Below are 24,264 nucleotides of genomic sequence, written 5' to 3' on the forward strand. Positions count from 1 at the left end.
TCTCTCAGATGCTCAGAGAAGTGACTGTAAAATCATCTGGTTGGCACTAAATCAAGAAAGTGTCCATGCAAGCCTTGTTCTCAGTGTGATTTCCTAGGAATTCTGGCTGGGCATGGTGGCTCATGCCTGTAATCCCAGTATTTTGAGAGGCTGAGCGGGGCAGATCACCTGAGGTCAGGAGTTTGAGACCAGCCTGACCAACATGGTGAAACCCTGTCTCTACTAAAAATACAAAAATTAGCTGGGCCTGGTGGCGCATGCTTGTAATATCAGCTACTCGGGAGGCTGAGGCAAGAGAGTTGCATGAACTAGGGAGGCGGAGGTTGCAGTGAGCCGAGATTGTGCCACTGCACTTCAGCCTTGGTGACAGACTAAGACTCCGTCTCAAAAAAAAAAAAAAAAAAAAAAAAAAAAATTCCTAGGAATCCTATGGCCTCTTGAGAACAATATTTTAGAAACATGGGTCACTGCTCTCTATAGAGGTAGCTCAACTCAATTGTATTTCAGACCTAGGTTCCAAACAGGAAACACGTAAACACACTGACCTCTCTGCTCCAGGTGACTGTTTGCTGCACTTGGGATTGCCCGATTCAGAGATTTCAATGCAGCTGGTTTTGTGATGGGTGGCAGGTGTGACGCAGGTCAGAGGTGAGAGGACAGAAATGGAATGTCTGCATAGACAAGCAAGCATTTGCTATTTCAACAGAATTTCACAAAGCACTGGTTAATGACACTAAAAGGAGAAATAATTTCACAAAATGTATCCCTCGTTCTGATACCACATGAGGCATGTTTTAACAAAGTGAGTTAATTGGAGTTGCAAACAGATCAACAGCATAAAACATCTCTGACTCAGGCCGGGCACGGTGGCTCAAGCCTATAATCCCAGCACTTTGGGAGGCCGAGGTGGGCGGATCATGAGGTCAGGAGATCGAGACCATCCTGGCTAATCCGGTGAAACCTCATCTCTACTAAAAATACAAAAAAATTAGCCGGGCATGGTGGCGGGCGCCTGTAGTCCCAGCTACTCGGGAGGCTGAGGCAGGAGAATGGCGTGAACCTGGGAGGTGGAGCTTGCAGTGAGCCGAGATCTCGCCACTGCACTCCAGCCTGGGCGACAGAGCAAGACTCCGTCTCAAAAAAAAAAAAACCATCTCTGACTCAAATGTATTTATAGTTAATAAGAAAGAAGATAGAAGATGGGAGGCCAAGGTAGGCATATCACCTGAGGTCAGGAGTTTGAGACCAGCTTGGCCTACATGGAGAAACCCTGTCTCTACTAAAAATACAAAAATTAGCTGGCCGTGGCGGCGGGTGCCTGTAATCCCAGCTACTCAGGAGGCTTAAGCAGGCAAATTGCTTGAACCCGAGAGGCAGAGGTTGCAGTGCAGTTAGCTGAGATCATGCCACTACGCTTACTCTGGGTGACAGAGTAAGGCTGTGTCGCAAAAGAAAAAAAAAAGAAAAGAAAGCTTGCTTTTGACTATACAATTTTAGTACCCATTAAATATTCTTGGCTGCTGATATAACTTTTATTGGAAACTCCCACAAGTTTTTTTTGGAGTCAGGTAGAGTTTATATGTTATTTTATTTGTTCCTTTTATTTCAAGTTGACATATAATAATTGTACATATTTGTGGGGTAGAGATTGATATATTAATACATGTATACAATGTGTAATGGTCAAATCAGTGCAATTAGCATAGGCATCACCTCAAATATTTCTCATTATTTGTGTTGGGAACATTGAAAATCCTCCCTTCCAGCTCTTTGAACATACACAATAAGTTATTGTTAACTATATTCACCCCACAGTGCTATAGAGCACTAGAATTTGTTCCTCTTATCTTGCTTAAATTTCATCTCTGTTGACCAATCTCTCCCTATCTTTTCCTCCCTCTGCCCTTCCCAGCCTCTAATAACCATAATGGAATTTGTATTTTAAACAAAAAAACATGGATTTAGATTTCTGTCAATCTTCTTAGAATAAGAGGGTGATCTGCATCCAGCAAAAGACTTGATAGAGCAGTGTTTTGGGAGTGGGCAATTTTTTTTTGTCTTTTCCTTGGCAACGTCTTAATGGTACAGGGAAACAAATGGGGAGAGGAAGGGGGAGGAGAAGGAAGCAGAACAGGGAGAGGGAGAAGGCACCAGCTGAGGCACATATTTTAGGAGGCTTAAATTTGTTTTTATTTTATTTTATTTCTCCATGTTCCCTCTGATGGTTAATGAGCCTTAAATTTGAATTTGTAAGATAAATATTTTTAAAAGATAAAACTTATAATAGTAAATAATTAAGGGAAAATGCTCATAAATGGTTAAAATTTTATGGTTCCTCAATAAGAGGAAATACTCTCCTCACATCATATGCTTTAGGACAAATCTGGCCACAGTTAACAGGATGTCCAACTATCAGTTTGTTTGTTTGGAGACAGGGTCTTGCTCTGTTGCCCAGGCTGGAGTACAGTGGCATGATCGTAACTCACCGAAGCCTTGAACTCCTGGGTTCAAGCCATCCTTCCACTTCAGCCTCCCCAGTAACTAGGTCTATAGTTGTGTGCCACTATACCCAGCTAATTTTTTTTTTTTTTTTTTTTTTTTTTTTTTGTAGAGACAAGGGTCTCACTATATTTCTCAGGCTGGTCTCAAACTGCTGGGCTCAAGTGATCCTCCCACCTCAGCTTCCTGAAGTGCTGGGATTATAGGATGAGCCACTGTGCCCAGCCTAGTATATTTATTTTGAGTGTTAAAAAATTCTAGAAGTAGGATGTTCCAGAGCTGGTTAATTTAACAGCTCAACAGTATCTGGGGGCAGCTTCTCTGTGGTTCTCTTAGCTTTTCCCTCATGACTAGATGGCTGCCACAGCTCTGCCTATCACATCCTCACGTGCAACATCCAAAGGCGAGAAGGAAGCATGCTCACATATCTCCCTCTCATCAGAGAAAACAATCTTTCCCAGCAGCCCTCTGTCAGCCTTCCTTTTGTGTTTCATTGGCCCAGAAATGGGTCTCATGCTTCTCCCAAAAATCAGTACTGGGAGGAGATTGGCATTAGCATGATTGCTTGAGAACAGGGTCAGCAAACTTCTTCTGAAGGGAACCAGCCAGTAAATATGTCAGGCTTTGCAGGGTGTGCGGTCCCTGTCACATATATTCAGTTCTGCCATTGTAGAGCCAAAGCAGCTAGACACACCAGAAACAAATACCTATGCCTGTGTTCCAGTGTCTCTGTGGACACTGAAACTTGAATTTTATATATTTTTTTACCTCTCACAAAGAACTTTTTCTTTGTTTTCCGCCAACTGTTTAAAACTGTAAAAAGCATTTTGTATGGTGTGAGACCATACAAAAACAGGTGGCAGGCCAGATTTGGCTAGCAGGCTGTAGTTGGTCAACCCCTGGTTTGGAGCAATGAAAACACATCCCCTTGGGGCTGTGGGAGGGTCCGCCTTCCCAGAGACGTCACCACCCAAACCTGAAAAAAAGAAGGGCAAGGGAAGGGTTGTTGGGCAACTGAGAATGTCACATACAGCATATTAAGGATATGGGAGAATGCTGAGGGATATAATAATTTGTAAAAGGCAGATTATATGTCATATGGGCAGGATGATCCCCACCAATTCTGCCTGTTAAAATCCCTGCCGTTCACTTAGATCTATGTTAGACGCAGCCACCTCATAGCACCTGTTTCTGATTCCTGGTTCTCAGAAAGCAAACCGGAGCATTCCTTCATATCAATAACAAACTTCCCTTTAGTACCTATCATGTGTTGGACGCTGTCAACCCAAACTAACTGCTGGAAATGCAGAAGTGAAAGAGCCAATGGCTAGCCTCAAATAAATCATGGTCCAAGCAGAGGCGGAAGAAACAAGCAATTCTAATCTAGGGGGGCATGCAGCGAGAGGCGTGTAGGTAGCGAGGGCATCCCTGGAGGGCATGGATCAAGGATGGAATAGAAGATTTCAGGGGAGGCCCACAGGAGACCTTCATGCCAACATGGATTTTGCAAAGCAAGTGGCCTTTTGTTAAGAGGATTAATGTAGGTTGGTGTATCACCTACCACAGGGGCTGGAAGAGTTGCAACTAAGCCAGACTCTTAGTTGTAATCCACAAAAGGGATGATTAAAATGATTAAAAGGCCTGCCTTCCTTCCTTCCTTCCTTCCTTCCTTCCTTCCTTCCTTCCTCTCTCTCTCTTTCTCTCTCTCTCTCTCTTTCTTTCCCCTCTGTGGCCCAGGCTGGAATATAGTCGGCTCACTGCAGACCCCCTGCCTCCGGCTCCCGTGATTCTCCTGCCCCGGCCTGCAGGCTCCCTGGGATTGCCGGCGCGCGCCACCACCGCTGCCTGCTTTTTCTCCTTTGCCTGGAGGCGCGGTTTCGCCATGTTGGCCAGGCTGGTCTGCAGCTCCTGACCCCGAGTGCTCTGCCCGCCTCCGCCTCCCGAGGTGCTGGGACTGCAGACGGAGTCTCGCTCACTCGGTGCTCGGTGTTGCCCGGGCTGGAGTGCGGTGGCGTGGTCTTGGCTCGCTGCAGCCTCCGCCTCCCAGCCGCCTGCCTTGGCCTCCCAGGGTGCCCGGATTGCAGCCTCTGCCCGGCCGCCACCCCGTCTAGGAAGTGAGGAGCGTCTCTGCCCGGCCGCCCCGTCTGGGAAGTGAGGAGCGCCTCTGCCCGGCCGCCCTGTCTGGGAGGTGGGGAGCGTCTCTGCCCGGCCGCCCCGTCTGGGAAGTGAGGAGCACCTCTGCCCGGCCGCCCCGTCTGGGAAGAAGTGAGGTGCGCCTCTACCCGGCCGCCCTGTCTGGGAAGTGAGGAGTGCCTCTGCCCAGCCACCCATCGTTTGGGAAGTGAGGAGCGCCTCTGCCCGGCCGCCCCGTCTGGGAAGAAATGAGGGGCACCTCTGCCCTGCCGCCCCATCTGGGAAGTGAGGAGCGACTCTGCCCGGCCGCCCCGTCTGGGAAGAAGTGAGGAGCGCCTCTGCCCGGCCACCCCATCTGGGAAGTGAGGAGCACCTCTGCGCGGCCACCCATCGTCTGGGAAGTGAGGAGCGCCTCTGCCCGGCCACCCCGTCTGGGAAGTGAGGAGTGCCTCTGCCCGGCCACCCCGTCTGGGAAGAAGTGAGGAGCGCCTCTGCCCGGCCTCCCTGTCTGGGAAGAAGTGAGGTGCGCCTCTGCCCGGCCGCCCCGTCTGGGAAGTGAGGAGTGCCTCTGCCCGGCCACCCCGTCTGGGAAGAAGTGAGGAGCGCCTCTGCCCGGCCTCCCTGTCTGGGAAGAAGTGAGGAGCGCCTCTGCCCGGCCTCCCTGTCTGGGAAGAAGTGAGGAGCGCCTCTGCCCGGCCACCCCGTCTGGGAAGTGAGGAGTGCCTCTGCCTGGCCGCCCCGTCTGGGAAGAAGTGAGGAGCGCCTCTGCCCGGCTGCCCCGTCTGGGATGTGGGGAGCGCCTCTGCCCGACCGCCCCGTCTGGGAGGTCTACCACGGAGGCCAGAAGCAATGTGGGGGCTGGACGTGGTGGCTCACGCCTGTAGTCCCGGCACTCTGGGAGGCCGAGGCGGGTTGATCACTTCAGGCTAGGAGTTCGAGACCAGCCTGGCCAACATGGCAAAACATATGAAAAATACAACAGACAAACCAACCAACCAACCCAGCGACAACAAAACAGGTCTACCCTGGAGTCATACTCTAATTTTTTCTATTTTCCTCCCCTTCTGATCCTTTATCCCACTTTCTTTTTCTTCCTCTTCCTTCTTCTTTTTTGTCAAATAGAGGATTGAGTTATTATCATTGATCCGTACAAAGTCCCTCTCTCATTCATTCTCTTTAATTCCCACCCCCCATTTCTATTCCCCGTCTTCCCATGTGCAACCTTCCTAATATGTTTGATATGCATCTTTTTGTTTGTATGTATTTTTAGAAAATGTTTATTGTTTTGTGTGCAAAGAAAATTAATTAAAAAAATAATAAAAATAAAATGATTAAAAGGATATAGAGTGACTCTTCTGCTTGCTGGATGGGGAGGTAATGTGCCATGATGAGTTTCCCGAAACAAGGCCCTACGCCCACCGCAGACCTGGCCTGTAGTGGAAACTACCGCCACTGCCCCTCTAGAGCTCTGGATATGATGGTTTGTGATGCTGCCTCTTCTTGTGCCAGGGCCACAGCCTGGTAACTATTGCTCCTTCAAAGCCTGGTGCCTCCGTACCAGCATTGCCTGATACATCACTTCCACACTGTGTCTACTGCCTTGGATTGCTCATGTCTAAGTTAGTATCTCGTGTAGACACAGCTGATGGAGGGAGGCTGGGTCATGTGCTTGTACCCTGCTTGCTCTGGCATCTGCCTTGGAGAGGCAGGACTCATTCTTGTGTTAGGAAATTCCCAGAACATAGGCAGGGTTTTAAAACTCTGCTAAGCAGCCAGAAAACATGACACGTGTCCACTCTGCACGGACCGAGCATTCCAGTCTGAGGAAACATGCAAAGGCACAGAGGTGTGAACCGGCAGAGCATGTTTGGGGAACAGAAAGCAGTTTGGTTCTGCAGGAGAATAAAGCAGAGAGTGCCGGGAGAATGGCTTGGAGCAGCCGGCGGGAGTCCCTGCTGAACTCATGGCCCCGTGGCTCCAACCACAAGGGCAAGTACATTTTTTTTTGTTTGGCGATGGGGCTGGGGGGGACAGGGTCTTGCTCTATCACCCAGGCTGGAGTGCAGTGGCATGATCACAGCTCACTGAAGCCTCAAACTCCTGGGCTCAGGCGATCCTCCCATCTCAGTCTCCTGAGTACCACAGGTGTGCACTGCCACCTTCAGATAATTTTTGTATTTTTCTGTAGAGATGGCATTTTGCCATGTTGCCCAGGCTGGTCTTGAACTCCTGGTCTCAAGTGATCCTCCTGCCTTGGCCTCCCAAAGTGCTGGGATTACAGTTGTGAGCTATTCCACCCAGCAAGGAAGGGCAAGTACTTGTAGCTTAGTGTTCCCTGCCGAGGCCTAGGAGCTGTGACTTATTCCTTGCCTGGCCCAGGGCCCTGCCCCTGGTGAGTTTTAGTCAGTATCTGTCTAAAGGAATCATTGTCATAAATCTGTTGAATTGCATCATTGTTGTGAAGTAGCAAGTGTACACAGCTTCTCTCTCTCGTGTGTACATATCTGCAACGTACTATTTTATAATTACATTAATAATGGTTCCCCCAGTAAAAATAACCTGAATTTAGACCTTTTGTATCTAAATACTTATATGGTACCCAACACTAGATACTTAGCCGTTTATAAACATTTTTAAAGTGCTTTTATTAAATTAATTATTCTGGTCAAACACAGGCAGATACAACCATTGAAAGCTCACAAATAAAGGCCCAGCACAGTTGAGACACCATCACCTTAGAACTTAGCATGCAGGCTCTGGGTCAGACACCTGAGGGGAAAAATCCTCTCTGCTTCCAGCTAGATGAGTTGGAAAAGTCTCTTGGGGTGGGAATGAGAGGAAAGATCAGGTTCTGCCAGGTGACACTCTAAGTACTCCCTGCTCCATGCTGCTGCTTCTCAGCAGGTCTCAAAAATGGGCCACATTCTAACCCTTTTATTTTATTTTATTAATTTATTTATTTCTAGAGACAAGGTCTCACTCTGTTGCCCAGGCTGAAGTGCAGTGGCTTGATCATAGCTCACTGCAGCCCCGAGCTCTCGTGTTGTAATGATCCTCCTGCCTCAGCCTCCTAAGTAGCTGAAACTATAGGCATGTGCCACCACACCTGGCTAATTTTTAAATTATTTTGTTTATGTGTGTTTGTTTGTAAAGAAGGGGGAATCTCATTATGTTGACCAGGCTGGTCTCGAACTCCTGGTCTCAAATGATCCTCCTATCTCAGCCTCTCTAAGTGCTGGGATTACAGGTATGAGCCACTGTGCCCAGCCCTAACCCTCTTATTTACAAGAGTATTCCTTTCCTCACTGTGTCTAAAATTGTAAAACATGGCCAATTCCCAAATGCTCCAGCATTCATTTTGCCAACCTCTCTGTTCCAAGTAAGCCCTGGAAATTTGGAGATGAAAAGCCACACCTCATTCCATTCACTAAGAATCACAGAGCCAGGCACAGGGAGCTGGGAGCAGCAGTGCATGGGCACAGAACCTAGCCCAGAGTGCCAGGAAAGGGTCTGGAGGGGGCAAGAGCTGAGCCTTGAAGCAAGAGTAGGAGTTAGGCAGGGCAGAAGGAGGGAGCACACCATAGGATTGCAAGGAGGTAGGGGAAGGCATGACCGTGTCCAGGAGCTACAGGGGCTCCGGTCAGGGTAGGAGGAGAGGTAATGGGAAGGAGACCAGCAAAGGAGGCAGGGCTGATCTTGAGGGGTCTTACAGGCCCTGCTAAGAGAGTGTAGAGTTTTAGAGGATGGTAGAGGGAGCCGCTGAGTAATGCAGACATCATGATTTGAACGTGGCTGTGTGGAGAAGGTTGACAGCATGGACTCTGGGTTGACTATCCAATCCCCAAAAGATGACCTTGTGATGGTGAGAAGCTCCTGTAAGCCTCAATTTTCTCATGTTAAAAATGGAAGACTGGGCCAGGTGTAGTGGCTCACACCTGTAATCCCAGCACTTTGGGAGGCTGAGGCGGGCAGATCATGAGATCAGGAGTTTGAGATCAGCCTGGCCAATATGGTGAAACCCCGTCTCTACTAAAAATACAAAAAAAATTAGCTGGGCGTGGTGGCATGCACTTGTAGTCCCAGCTACTCTGGAGGCTGAGGCAGAAGAATCATTTGAACCAGGGAGGCGGAGGTTGCAGTGAGCCGAGATGGGCTACTGTACCCTAGCCTGGGCTACAGAGCGAGACTCTGTCTCAAAAAAAAAAAAAAAAAAAAAGGGAAGAATGGTGTTACTTGCTTCAGAAAAATTTGTGAAGAAGAGACAATACATATAAAGCACTTATTACAGCCTCTAGTACTTAGTAAGTGGTCAATAAGTGCTAACTATTGTTGCTATTGATCATTTGAATAACAATGAGGTATATAGTTTGCCTCATTTTTTATAGTTGTGATAATGGAATGAATTAACTTTGTCACAGCAAAAGAAGTTTAAAATGTTAATTGTGTACCCTGACAGAAAATATAAACTTAAAACATTTTTATATTTTAGAGACGGGGGTCTTGCTATGTTGCTCAGGCTGGTATTGAACTCCTGGTATCAAGCTATCCTCTCGCCTCAGCCATTGTGCCTGGTTAATAAAAACATTTGTTTATTCATTCCACAAATACTGATTGACCATGAAGGATGTATCAGACACAGTTCTAGGCTCTTGGGAAAAAGTAGTGAACAAGGCTGACAGAGGTCCCTGCTCCCCTAGAGCTTACATTTTAGCCAGAGGCGGATGATGAAAAAGGAAACAATGTAATTCACAAGGCCTGTAAATTCCACCAGGGTGGAGAAGGTGTTGCATTTGTACCTTGATCTATCCCAAGTGCATAAGACAGGGCATAGGAGCAGGCACTCAATGAACGTGTTGAATGACTGGAAGGAGATTATTTCAGATAGTGCTGTGTGTCCAGAAGGCAAGGAAATGGCGCGACATGACAGAGTGGGAAGGTCAGCTTGGCTAGATGCAATGTACTCCTGAGAAGACTCGTCTATCTGGGTGCAACCTCTCTGGGCCCCCACAGGTCTGGCATCTGTTGCGTTGCATATCTGGTTAGATTATCTGCTCCACATCTGTGATCCCTGCTGGATCACCAGCCCCTTGAAGCAGGGAGCGAGTCATACTCATCCGTGTATTCTAAGAGGACTAAAGCTTCGTTCTTCACACAGTGTTATACATTTACACTAATATCTATGTATTATATAAACATCCATGTATGTTCATCTATTGCTATTTTTTTGAGACAGGCTCTGAACTCTGTCACCCAGCCTGAGTGCAGTGGCATGATCATGGCTCACTGCAGCCTTCGCCTCCTGGGTGCAAGTAATCCTCTCACATCCACCTCCCAAGCAGTTGGGACTGCAAGTGCATGCCACCACACCCAGCTAATGTTTTTTTGGTATTTTTTATGGCGATGGGGTTTTGCCATGTTGTCCAGCTGGTCTCTAACATCTGGGCTCAATAAATCCACACACTTCGGCCTCCTAAATGCTGTTTTAGGCTGTGTTTGATACTGTAGTTTGATCTGGTTTATAAGATAGACCAGTTGGATATATATATATCCAACTTATGCCTTTTAATGATAGATTAAAAGACTTATGCCTTTTAATGATAGATTCAAGATTCTGCAGCACCATGAATTATTAATAGCTGGAAACAATATTCTTACTTCTTAACATTATTTCATTTTCTTCAGCCCTTGCATGTAGCAATATATTAACATTCTTAACAACATTCTGGACTGTTTGATAAGGTCGACTAATGAACGTTCACTCTTACATCCATAAGTAGTAATTGCTAAAAAAAATTGTGTTCTCTAGGAGTGGCTACATTAGAAATCAGAAGATATTCTTATAAAGACCAGTGTTTACTAACCCTCTAGATAACAACCTCACCCAAAATTGGTTTTTTGTATAACTTCCTTGATTTTAAATAGACTTTTTAAAAAATTTTTTTATTTTTTTATTTTTATTTTTTGAGATGGAGTCTCACTCTGTCACCCAGGCTGGAGTGCAGAGGTGTGATTTCTGCTCACTGCAACCTCTGCCTCTGGGGTTCAAGCAATTCTCCTGCCTCCGCCTTCTGAGTAGCCGGGACTACAAGTATGCACCACCATGCCCGGTTAGTTTTTGTATTTTTAGTAGAGACAGGGTTTCACCATGTTGGTAAGGCTGGTCTTGAACTCCTGACCTCAGGTGATCCACCCACCTTGGCCTCCCAAAGTGCTGGGATTACAGGTGTGAGCCACTGCACCTGGCCTATATAGACTTTCAAAGGATATTTCCATTCCACCTTTCCATTTTGACTATAACAGCTGCAAACACTTATATAGTGCATACTCTGTGCTAGACACTGCTATAAGCACTATTCCATATTTTAACCCATTTAATCCTCAGAGCAACCCTGCAAGGTAGGTGCTGACATTATTCCCTTTTCCACTGATACGGCAACTGAGACACAGAGAGGGTGCGAAAACTTGCTCAAAGTCCCACAGAGAAAGGCAGAGCCTGGCTGCCTGGTTGCACCTCTCCTGCAGCACGGCAATGTTCTGCTGTGTCTACTCAACACCTGAGCACTGGAGGCTTAGTGTGATTATTTTATTCTCTTGCTTTTTGTTTCTTGGGAGAAAATTTCAAGTCATTTAAGAACATATATTAGAATTTTCTTTTTCTAGTGATGAATATTTTGTGAGCAGTCTATTATGACACGTGGCACCCTTCAAATTGCTTAGTCCACAAATTGTAGCAGCCCCCTGCCTTGCCTCTTTACCTGAGAACTGTCTCCATGTATTAAAGAGTTAAGGAGGCTGGACGCAGTGGCTCATGCCTGTAAACCCAGCACTTTGGGAGGCTGAGGTGGGCAGATCACTTGAGGTCAGGAGTTCGAGACCAGCCTAACCAACATGGTGAAACCAGTTTCTACTACAAAAACACAAAAAATTAGCCAGGTGTGGTGGCGGGCACCTGTAGTCCCAGATACTCGAGAGGCTGAGGCAGGAGAATGGCGTGAACCCGGGAGGCAGAGCTTGCAGCGAGCAGAGATCGCGCCACTGCACTCCAGAGCAAGACTCCGTCTCCAAAAAACAAACAAAACAAACAAACAAAACAAAACAGAAAGTAGCCGAGTGTGGTGGCACATGCCTGTAATCCCAGCTACTTGGGAGGCTGAGGCATAAGAATCGCTTGAACCTTGGAGGTGGAGCTTGCAGTGAGCCGAGATGGCACCACTGCATTCCAGCCTGGGCGACAGAGTGAGACTCTGTCTCAAAAAAAAAAAAAAAATTCTTGCCCTGCCTACCTTGATTGTTATTATGATCAAATTAAATGTGTTTGGCAGTTCTTTACAAAACTGTATATGAAGCAAAATACGAAGTTGTTAAAAGATCATCAAGATGGTTGGAAATTAAACCAAAAAAAGAAGCCATCAGAATTGACTGATGAGGAAAAACCTAAAGAATCCACAAGAAAAGTAATAGAACTGATAAACAAATTCAGTAAAGTTGCAGGATTCAAAATTAACATACAAAAAATCAGTAGCGTTTATATATGTCAATAGTGAACAACGTGAAAAAGAAATTTAAAAAGTAATCCCGTTTACAATAGCCACACATAAAATTAAATACCCAGGAATTAACCAAATATGTGAAAGGTCTCTATAATGAAAGTCATAAAAGATCGATGAAGGAAATTGAAGAGGACACCAAAAAATGGAAAGACATTCCATGTTCATGGATTGGAAGAATTGATATTGTTAAAATGTCCATTCTATCCAAAGCAATCTACAGATTCAATGCAATCCCTATCAAAATACCAATGACATTCTTCACAGAAATAGAAAAAAAAAATCCTACAATTTACATGGAACCACAAAAGACCCAGAGTAGCCAAAGCGATCCTAAGCAAAAAGAACAAAATTGGAACAAATTATAATACTATAATGTGATTCCTCCAATCTCTAGTATAATCAAATTATACTAGAGAGCTATAGTAGCCAAAACAGCATGGTACTCGCATAAAAACAGACACATAGACCAATGAAACAGAATAGAGAACCCAGGGCCGGGCGCGGTGGCTCACGCTTGTAATCCCAGCACTTTGGGAGGCCGAGGCGGGCGGATCACGAGGTCAGGAGATCGAGGCCACGATGAAACCCCGTCTCTACTAAAAATACAAAAAATTAGCCGGGCGTGGTGGCGGGCGCCTGTAGTCCCAGCTACTCGGAGAGGCTGAGGCAGGAGAATGGCGTGAACCCCAGAGGCGGAGCTTGCAGTGAGCCGAGATTGCGCCACTGCACTCCAGCCTGGGTGACAGAGCGAGACTCCGTCTCAAAAAAAAAAAAAAAAAAAAAGAATAGAGAACCCAGAAACAAATTCACACACCACAGTGAACTCACTTTCAATGAAGGTGCCCAGACATACATTGGGGAAAAGACAGTCTCTTCAATAAATGGTGCTGGGAAAACTGGATATCCATCAGCAAAAGAATAAAACTAGACCACTCTCTCTCCCCATATACAAAAATCAAATCAAAATGGATGAAAGACTTAAGAACTCAAACTATGAAACTGCTACAAGAAAACATTGAGAAAAATCTCTAAGACATTGGTCTGGGCAAAAATTTCTTGAGCAATATTCCACAAGCACAGGCAACCAAAGTAAAAATGGACAAATGGGATCACATCAAGTTAATAAGCTTCTGCACAGCCAAGGATACAATCAACAAAGTGAAAAGACAACCCACAGAATGTGAGAAAGTATCTGCAAACTACCCATCTGACAAGGGATTAATAACCAGAATATATAAGGAGCTCAAACAACTCTATAGCAAAAAAATCTAATAATCTGATCAAAAAATGACAAAAAGATTTGAATAGGCATTTCTCAAAAGAAAACAAGTGGCAAACAGACCTATGAAGAGGTGCTCAACATCATAGATCATCAGATACATGCAAATCAAAACTACAATGAGATATCATTTCACCCCAGTTAAAATGGCTTATATCCAGAAGACAGGTAATAACAGATGCTGGTGAGGAGGTGGAGAAAAGGAAACCCTTGTACACTGTTGGTGGGAATGTAAATTAATACAGCCACTATGGAGAACAGTTTGGAGGTTCCTCAAAAAACTAAAAATTGAGCTACTTTATCATCCAACAATCCCACTGCTGGGTATATACCCAAAAGACAGGAAATCAGACTATAGAAGAGATATCCACATTCCTGTGTTTGTTGCAGCACTGTTTACTATAACTAAGATTTGGAAACAACCTAAGTGCCCATCAACAAATGAATGGATAAATAAAATGTGGTATATATACACAATGGAGTACTATTCAGCCATAAAAAAGAATGAGTTCCAGTCTGTGCAACAATATAGATGGAACTGGAGGTCATTATGCTAAATGAAATAAGCTCAGAACAGAAAGACAGACATCTCATGTTCTAACTTATTGGTGGGATCTAAAACTCAAAACAATTGAACTCATGGTCATAGAGAGTAGAAGAATGGTTACAAGGGTGAGAAGGGTGGTGGGGAGTTGGTGGAGGGAGGTGGGGATGGTTAGTGGGTAAAAAAATAGAAAGAATGAATAAGACCTACTATTTAACAGCACAATAGAGTGACTATAGTCAATAACTTAATTGTATATTTTTAAATACCTTAAAGAATGTAACTGGATTGTTTGTAATTCAAAGGATAAATTCTTGAGTACTCCATTCTCCATGATGTGATTAATATGCATTGCATGCCTATATCGAAACATGTCATGTACTCCATAAATATATACAACTACTATGTACCCACAAAAAAATTTAAAAATAAATTTTTAAAAAAGAATACACTGATGAATGGAATTAATTAAAAGTTTCCTAGGATGTGGTAGCAAGTCTCTGAAATGCCACTGCTACTGGTACCAGAAAGGGAATGTAGTTCCTTCCCTTTGAATCTGGACTGGCCCTGTGACTCATTCTGCACCAGTAGAATATGATGAAAGTGATGCTATGTGACTTTCCATTCTGTGCAGCTTTAACCTGGTGTGAATGCTCACTTTAAGGCAAGTCAGCTGCTCTGTAAGAAGTCCAAATATGCTGAGATGCCATGTTTTGAGGAAGCCCAACCTAGCCAGGTACAAAGGTCATAGGGCAAAGGTGTAGAGAGAGGCCCAGTCAGCCCCTGTTCTTCCAGCTATTCCAGCTGAGGCATCAGATGTGTGGGTGAAGAAACCATCCTGGACATTCAGTCTTATCTGATGGCAACCACAAGAGAGATCAAAGTAGGGACCACCTAGCTGAGCCCCGTCCACCACAGAATCAGGACAGATAATAAACTATTGTTTTAAGATACTAAGTGTTAGGATGGTTTGTTTTGCAGCAATGGATAACTGGAATATAGGATGATTTTGTTTCTTCATTTTCTTGTAAGGCTTTTTGAGTTAATTAGTATAGAATTTTATGAGATACCTAGGACAAAGTCACCGATCTATATCAGGAGCAATTTCAGTTGATTTTCTATTTCTTGCCAAACGTGACTTGTTTCTAAAAAGTGCATTTCCAGGGGGCCCTGGGAAGAAAATGACTGGCGAATCAAATACCATAATAGAAAGTTAGAAGAGGAAAAACATCTTCTACTTTCCGGCTTTATTTTTATCACTCTCATAAATGACTGCTCTGGAAAAATAATTACACAAGTTATATTAGTTTTTCAAAGCACAGACTTTTGAAATTTGTGGGGGAATTTATTGAAATTCTCTTTATGGTTTAATTTATGGCTAACTAGAACTATCCTATTAATTCTTTTTTATTAAAGTCTTATTTATTTATTTAGAGACAGGGTTTCTCTAAATTTACTTATTTATTTAGAGACAGGTTGGAGTGCAGTGGCTCAATCACTGCTCACTGTAGCCTCCACCTTCTGGGCTCAAGCAATCCTCCCACCTCAGCCTCCCAAGTAGCTGGGACCATAGGTGCACCATACCTGGCTAATTTTTTGATGTTTTTTTTTTTTGTAGAGACAGGGTCTCCCTACATTGCCCAGGCTGGTCTCAAACTCCTGGGCTCAAGCGATCTTCCTGCCTTGGCCTCCCAAAGTACTGGGATTACAGGCATAAGCCACCATGCTCCGCCTAGAAGTCACGTTTATTGAGGTATAATTTATATGTAGTAAAATTCACACTCTATAGGTGTACAGATTTATGAGATTTGACAAATGTGAAAGGTCGTATAAGCCCACCAGAGTCTTAGCAATCTCTTAATAGTGTTTCAATAACCCCCAAAAGAGTCCTCCTGCCCCTCTGTCATCAATTCCTTCCTTCCGTCTCTTTTTCCTGGTAACCAGGGATCAGATTTGTGTCCCTATAGCTTTGTCTTCGCAATGTCATGTAAATGGAATCATACAGGATTGGTCATCTTGTGTCTGGCTTCTTTCACTTAGCATAATGCCTTTGAGATCCATCCATATTGTTTCAGATTTTTACCTTTAGTACTGTACCAATTATATCAACTTCTTTATGTGTATTCTAAGGGCCTACAGAGTTTTGAATAAGCTAAATAAGCCATAGGGCCATGGCAATGTTTCTCAAAGCTCTGTCAGAGGAACACCTGCAGAATCACCTGGGGTCCTTGTTGGATTCTCAGATTGAGATCTTCTGAGTCAGTGTGTCTAAGCTACTACTCAGTAATGTGTGTTAACAAACACCCCCGTGTGACTTTTACACATGACTAAAGTAAGAGACCCTCAGCTATTCCAGAATGAACAAGAATATCAGATGGTCCTGAGTTAGAATGTGGCTTTGTCACTTATTAGCTGTATGAAGTTGGGCAAATTATTTAAGATCCCTCTGCACCTGTCTCTTCCTTTTTACTTGGAAACAGTTAATTTATTCACCAAATATTTTTTGAGCACCTATTTTTAATTCCAGGTATAGTTCTAAGAACTAAGCTTGCAGCAGCTGATAAGACTAAGTCCATGCCTTCGTGAAGCACATATTCTGTCACGGCAAGATAGACAAGCATTTTAGCACATAAATATATGAGATAATTTTGGATCATTGATAAGTACTCTGTAGAAAATGAAACAATGTTTTGACATCGAGGGTACCTTAGTTAAGGTACAGCCTAGGCTACTTGTAACAAAGAGACTGGAAAATACATTTAAACAAGATGGAAGTGGGTTCCTCCTCTTTTCTCCTTAACTGTCTGAAGGAGGTGGTGAAATACACATGTAGAATGCCTTTGTCACCCACATCTCTACAACCTTTCATTTTTCTGTTGTCTAGTTGCTTCAATTCCTATCATCTTGCCTGTATTCCAACTAGGAGAAAGGAGAAAAAGGTTGTGGGAAATATGTGCCCATTTTTTTAAGGGCACATCACTTCTGTTCACATTCTATTGATTAGAACTTCTAGTCCATGACACATCTATCTGCAAGGGAAGCTGGGCAATATAGTCTCTATCTCTGTGGCCATGTGTTCAGCTAAAATTCCCAAAGAAGAGAATGGCTATAGGTGGACAACAGCAATCCCTGCCAGAGTGCAACTGGATGAGACTACATTAACCACAGTAGTCAAACGAAGCCTCTTTTATAAGAAAGTGATAGTTGAAGCAACCAAATGGTAGAGAAGGCTAAATTTCAATTCCTGCTTGTGACCCTCGGTCGGGCACTTTCACATAGTCACAGCCTATCTGCCCTCATGCAGCAGGGGGTAATTTACTGTGTCTGCACTACCTTAGAGTAGATTAAGAACAGGGTAACTGGGACAAGATCTTCCCATAGAGAAAGCGCGAAATTGAGAAGGAAGTTTCCATCTCCTTTGTCAAGAGTTTTTAGGGTTTTTATTTTTATTTTTTCTGTTTTTTTATTATACTTTAAGTTTTAGGGTACATGTGCAAAACATGCAGGTTTGTTACATATGTATACATGTGCCATGTTGGTGTGCTGCACCCATTAACTCCTCATTCAACATTAGGTATATTTCCTAATGCTATCCCTCCCCCCTCCCCCAACCCCACAACAGGCCCCAGTGTGCGATGTTCCCCTTCCTGTGTCCATGAGTTCTCATTGTTCAATTCCCACCTATGAGTGAGAACATGTGGTGTTTGGTTTTTTGTCCTTGCGATAGTTTGCTGAGAATGATGGTTTCCAGCTTCATCCATGTCCCTACAAAGGACATGAACTCACCCATTTTTGTGGCTGCATGGTATTCCATAGTGTATATGTGCCACATTTTCTTAATCCAGTGTATCATTGTTGGACATTTCAGTTGGTTCCAAGTCTTTGCTATTGTGAATAGTGCCGCAATAAACATACGTGTGCATGTGTCTTTATAGCAGTGTGATTTATAATCCTTTGGGTATATACCCAGTAATGGGATGGCTGGGTCAAATGTATTTCTAGTTCTAGATCCCTGAGGAATTGCCATACTGACTTCCACAATGGTTGAACTAGTTTACAGTCCCACCTACAGTGTAAAAGTGTTCCAATTTCTCCACATCCTCTCCAGCACCTGTTGTTTCCTGACTTTTTAATTATCGCCATTCTATCTGGTGTGAGATGCTATCTCATTGTGGTTTTGATTTGCATTTCTCTGATGGCCAGTGATGATGAGCATTTTTTCATGTGTCTTTTGGCTGCATAAATGTCTTCTTTCGAGAAGTGTCTGTTCATATCCTTTGCCCACTTGTTGATGGGGTTGTTTGTTTTTTTTTCTTGTAAATTTGTTTGAGTTCTTTGTAGATTCTGGATATTAGCCCTTTGTCAGATGAGTAGATTGCAAAAATTTTCTCCCATTCAGTAGGTTGCCTGTTCACTCTGATGGTATTTTCTTTTGCTGTGTGGAAGCTCTTTAGTTTCATTAGATCCCATTTGTCAATTTTGGCTTTTGTTGCCATTGCTTTTGGTGTTTTAGATATGAAGTCCTTGCCCATGCCTATGTCCTGAATGGTATTGCCTAAGTTTTCTTCTAGAGTTTTTATGGTTTTAGGTCTAACATTTAAGTCTTTAATCCATCTTGAATTAATTTTTGTATAAGGAGTAAGGAAGGGGTCCAGTTTCAGCTTTCTACCTATAGCTAGCCAGTTTTCCCAGCACCATTTATTAAATAGGGAATCCTTTCCCCATTTCTTGTCTTTGTCAGGTTTGTCAAAGATCAGATGGTTGTAGATATGCGGCATTATTTCTGAGGGCTCCGTTCTGTTTCATTGGTCTATATCTCTGTTTTGGTACCAGTACCATGCTGTTTTGGTTACTGTAGCCTTGTAGTATGGTTTGAAGTCAGGTAGCATCAAATAGATGCAATAAAAAATGATAAAGGGGCTATCACCACCGATCCCACAGAAATACAAACTACCACCAGAGAATACTATAAACACCTCTATGCAAATAAACTAGAAAATCTAGAAGAAATGGATAAATTCCTCGACACATACACCCTCCCAAGACTAAACCAGGAAGAAGTTGAATCTCTGAATAGACCAGTAACAGGCTCTGAAATTGAGGCAATAATTAATAGCTTACCAACCAAAAAAAGTCCAGGACCAGATGGATTCACAGTCGAATTCTACCAGAGGTACAAGGAGGAGCTGGTACCATTCCTTCTGAAATTATTCCAATCAATAGAAAAAAAGGGAATCCTCTCTAACTCATTTTATGAGGCCAACATCATCCTGATACCAAAGCCTGGCAGAGACACAACAAAAAAAGAGAATTTTAGACCAATATCTCTGATGAACATCAATGCAAAAATCCTCAATAAAATACTGGCAAACCGAATCCAGCAGCACATCAAAAAGCTTATCCACCGTGATCAAGTGGGCTTCATCCCTGGGATGCAAGGCTGGTTCAACATACGCAAATCAATAAACGTAATCCAGCATATAAACAGAACAAACTACAAAAACCATATGATTATCTCAATAGATGCAGAAAAGGCCTTTAACAAAATTCAGCAACCCTTCATGTTAAAAACTGTCAATAAATTAGGTATTGATGGGATGTATCTCAAAATAATAAGAGCTATCTATGACAGACCCACAGCCAACATCATACTGAATGGGCAATAACTGGAAGCATTCCCTTTGAAAACTGGCACAAGACAGGGATGCCCTCTCTCACCACTCCTATTCAACATAGTGTTGGAAGTTCTGGCCAGGGCAATCAGGCAGGAGAAGGAAATAAAGGGTATTCAATCAGGAAAAGGGAATAAAGGGTATTCAATCAGGAAAAGGGGAAGTCCGATTGTCCCTGTTTGCAGATGACATGATCGTATATCTAGAAAACCCCATCGTCTCAGCCCAAAATCTCCTTAAGCTGATAGGCAACTTCAGCAAAGTCTCAGGATACAAAATCAATGTGCAAAAATCACAAGCATTCTTATACACCAATAACAGACAAACAGAGAGTCAAATCATGAGTGAAGTCCCATTCACAATTGCTTCAAAGAAAATCAAATACTTAGGAATCCAACTTACAAGGGATGTGAAGGACCTCTTCAAGGAGAACTACAAACCACTGCTCAATGAAATAAAAGAGGATACAAACAAATGGAAGAACATTCCATGCTCATGGGTAGGAAGAATTGATATCGTGAAAATGGCCATACTGCCCAAGGTAATTTATAGATTCAATGCCATCCCCATCAAGCTACCAATGACTTTCTTCACAGAATTGGAAAAAACTACTTTAAATCATATGGAACCAGAAAAGAGCCCGCATCGCCAAGTCAATCCTAAACCAAAAGAACAAAGCTGGAGGCATCACACTACCTGACTTCAAATATACTAGGAGTTTTTAGGGTTTTTAAAAACCCATTAGAAGGATATTATAAGAAATTGAAAAAAGATGAAGTAACTATTAAATGTGATCCAGATGGACTGCTTAGTATACTCAAGAATGGATTTTCCACTGGGTATCAAGTGATATCAAGAAAAGTGTGCCCTATTGCTAATATTATGTGTATCGATCCACGTGGAGGTTTATATGGGTGAATTAACTCTGTGATCATTCCTTAAACACATTTTTGGTTAGGTGCGGTGGCTCATGCCTGTAATCCTTGCACTTTGGGAGGATCACCTGAGGTCAGGATTTCCGACCAGCCTGGCCAACATGGTGAAACCATGTCTCTACTAAAAATGTAAAAATTAGCCAGGCGTGGTGGCACATGCCTCCCAGCTATTTGGGAGGCTAGGGCAGGAGAATCGCTTGAACCTGGGAGGTGGAGGTTCCAGTGAGCTGAGATTGCACCATTGCACTCCAGCCTGGGTGACAGAGCAAGACTCCATCTCAAAAATAACAAAAATAAATTTTCATCAGCATATTTATAATTCATGTACTTTTCTGTATTGAAGTTGTTAAAGTTTATAGGAGGCCGTAGTCTTGGACAAGCTTCCTGTACTAGCCCGCAGCACACCAAACCAAAGAAGAATAGTTGCTTGTGCTAAATGCCAAGTAATCAAACTGAACTTTGAAATGGGGTGCAGTTTTCCAAAAGCAGGAGATTCACAGCACCAATCAGAGGGGGTCTAGTTTACCTGAGACAACACAACGATAAGTAAATCCCCTCTGTTTTAACCCTATAAGGAAGGTAACTTCGAAATGACCAATCTGATTTTTGTTCCCTGTTTCTATTTTCTTCAACTCTTTTGTGCCTATAAAGCCAAACCCCTCTGCTCAACTCACTAGAACACTCATTTTATTTTACCGAATGAGATGTTGCCCTATTCTAGAATCACAAATTAAAGCCAATTAAACTAAATTTGCTGTAATTTTGTCTTTTGATGAAGTTACGCTTCAATTTTTTTAAAAGTTTATTTACAAATAAGGTAAAGTAAGCATCCCCAAGTGTACTGTGTAGAGCATTCAGTCACAAAGTTTCTATTAGTGTTAGTGGATCTCAGGAAGATCTGCTCAATGTAAGCTGTGTTTTAGCATCACAAAAGCTCACCTCCCCACCTTGATTATTTTTTGAGAGGACAGGAAAATATTGATGTAAACTTGGGAATGCCTTTATGGAATTTTAGGCTAGTGGTTCCCATGTGTGCTATTAGCCAACATTTCCCACCAGATTTATTCTCATGCCCTTCCAAGTTTGGGAACCCCACGTCTCTTCTGGGGTCATGGTTCCCCATTTCATGAGGGACAGGTAAAAGCGCACTTGTATCTTTTTTTTTGAGACCAGGTCTCACTCTGTTGCTCAGGCTGTAGTGCAATGGTGAGATCTCAGCTCACTGCAGCCTCCGCTTCCTTGGTTCAAGCGATTCTCCTGTCTCAGCCCCTCGAGTAGCTGGGATTATAGGCACTCACCACCACGCCAGGCTAATTTTTGCATTTTTAATAGAGTCGGGGTTTCACCATGTTGGCCAGGCTGGTCTCGAACCCCTGGCCTCAAGTGATCCTCTCACCTTGGCTTCCCAAAGTGCTGGGATTACAGGCGTGAGCCACCGCGCACCGGCCTAAATTCTTATGTGTTTTTTTTTTCTTGAGTCTCACTCCGATAAGTGTCTCACTCTGTCGCCCAGGCTGAAGTGCAGTGGCACAATCTCGGCTCACTGCAGCCCCCACCTCCCAAGTTCAATTGATTCTTCTGCCTCAGCCTCCTGAGCAGCTGGGATTACAGGCACCCGCCAGCACGCCCGGCTAATTTTTTTTGTATTTTTTTAGTAGAGACGGGGTTTCACCATGTTGGCCAGGCTGGTCTCAAGCTCCTGACCCCAAGTGATCCACCCGACTCTGCCTCCTGAAGTGTTGGGATTACAGGCGTGAGCCACCGTGCCTGGCCATAAGGCCATTTTTGAAAAATGAAACCTATGTCTTATTTTGATTCTACATCAGTAATAAAGACTGAAAGGAAACGCAGGTTTTTTTTGTTTTTTTTTTTTTTGAGACAGAGTCTCACTCTTTTGCCTAGTCTGGAGTGCAGTGGTGCGATCTCGGCTCACTGCAACCTCCACCTCCAGGGTTTAAGCGATTCTCCTGCCTCAGCCTTCCGAGTAGCTGAGACTGCAGGCGTGCATCACCACACCTGGCTAATTTTTTGTACTTTTTGTAGAGACGGGGTTTCACCGTGTTAGCAAAGATGGTATCGAGCTCCTGACCTCGTGATCTCCCCGCCTCGGCCTCCCACAGTGCTGGGATTACAGGCGTGAGCCACCGCGCCCGGTCAGGATTAAGTAACTACATAGCTACTGTAATGTGTTCCTCTGACCAGCAGCATTAGCATTGCCTGGGAGTTCGTTAGAAAGGACTGTAAACTAGTTCAACCATTGTGGAAGTCAGTGTGGCGATTCCTCAGGGATCTCGAACTAGAAATACCATTTGACCCAGCCATCCCATTACTGGGTATATACCCAAAGGACTGTAAATCATGCTGCTATAAAGACACATGCACACGTATGTTTATTGCGGCACTATTCACAATAGCAAAGAGTTGGAACCAACCCAAATGTCCAACAACAATAGACTGGATTAAGAAAATGTGGCACATATACACCATGGAATACTATGCAGCCATAAAAAATGATGAGTTCGTGTCCTTTGTAGGGACATGGATGAAACTGGAAAACATCATTCTCAGTAAACTATCGCAAGGACAAAAAACCAAACATCGCATGTTCTCACTCATAGGTGGGAATTGAACAATGAGAACTCATGGACACAGGAAGGGGAACATCACACTCTGGGGACTGTTGTGGGGTGGGGGGAGGGGGGAGGGACAGCATTAGGAGATACACCTAATGCTAAATGACGAGTTAATGGGTGCAGGAAATCAACATGGCACATGGATACATATGTAACAAACCTGCACATTGTGCACATGTACCCTAAAACCCTAAAGTATAATTAAAAAAAAAAAAAGAAATGCAAATTTTCAAGTGTCTCCTGGACAAAACTGCTGAATTAGAATTCTTTGGTGGGAAATAATCTGTGTTTTTAGCAAGGGGCATAGATAATTTCTATGGGCCAGGTATGGTGGCTCTTGCCTTGTAATCCCAGCACTTTGGGAGGTGGGCGGATCTCTTGAGCCTAGGAGTTTGAGACCAGCCTGGGCAACATGGTGAAACCCTGTCTCTACAAAAAATTAGTCCCAGTTACTCAGGAGGCTGAGGTGGGAGGATCACCTGAGCCTGGGGAGGTCAAGGCTGCAGTGAGCTGAGATCACACCACTGCACTCCAGCCTATTCGACAGAGTGAGACCCTGCCTCAAAGAAAAAAAAATTCTACGCATAATTAAAGTTTGAGAAGCAGTGCTGTACCACATCAGCTTCATAAAGGCAGGGACAATGAAATTCTTACTAATATATTGTAAGTACCTAGTATAGTGCCCACCACAGAGTAGATAGTCACTATATTTAATGAATGATTTTTTAAATATATTATACCCTCTTACTGAAACTAACACATTCAGAGTTTTAAAAGTTTTTCAATAATCAAATACCAAAAGAGGTTTTTAACCCCACAGAATAAAATTGGGTAGTTGGATTACTTAGAATTAGGAAGTCTTGCATGAGTCTAATATAGATGTAATCATTTGTGTTGTTCTTTTTCATAAATGTATCTAATGAAGAAAGCAAAAATGACATTTCTAGCCATCGACTGTTCTGTTTCTGTTCCATTTTAGCTTACCTTACAAATGGTTATGGGTTACGTGGCATGTAGCT

General features: G+C 43.6%; 1 pseudogene; it reads left to right on the forward strand.

Annotated features, from left to right (window-relative positions):
* The first annotated feature begins 6,019 nt into the window (after nt 1-6,019).
* Nucleotides 6,020-24,264, forward strand: part of LOC129463751 (small ribosomal subunit protein mS31-like) — a 60,605-nt pseudogene continuing 42,360 nt past the window's right edge.

Source organism: Symphalangus syndactylus, chromosome 15 (assembly GCF_028878055.3).
Source record: "Symphalangus syndactylus isolate Jambi chromosome 15, NHGRI_mSymSyn1-v2.1_pri, whole genome shotgun sequence".
In the NCBI taxonomy this organism is placed as follows: Eukaryota; Metazoa; Chordata; class Mammalia; order Primates; family Hylobatidae; genus Symphalangus; species Symphalangus syndactylus.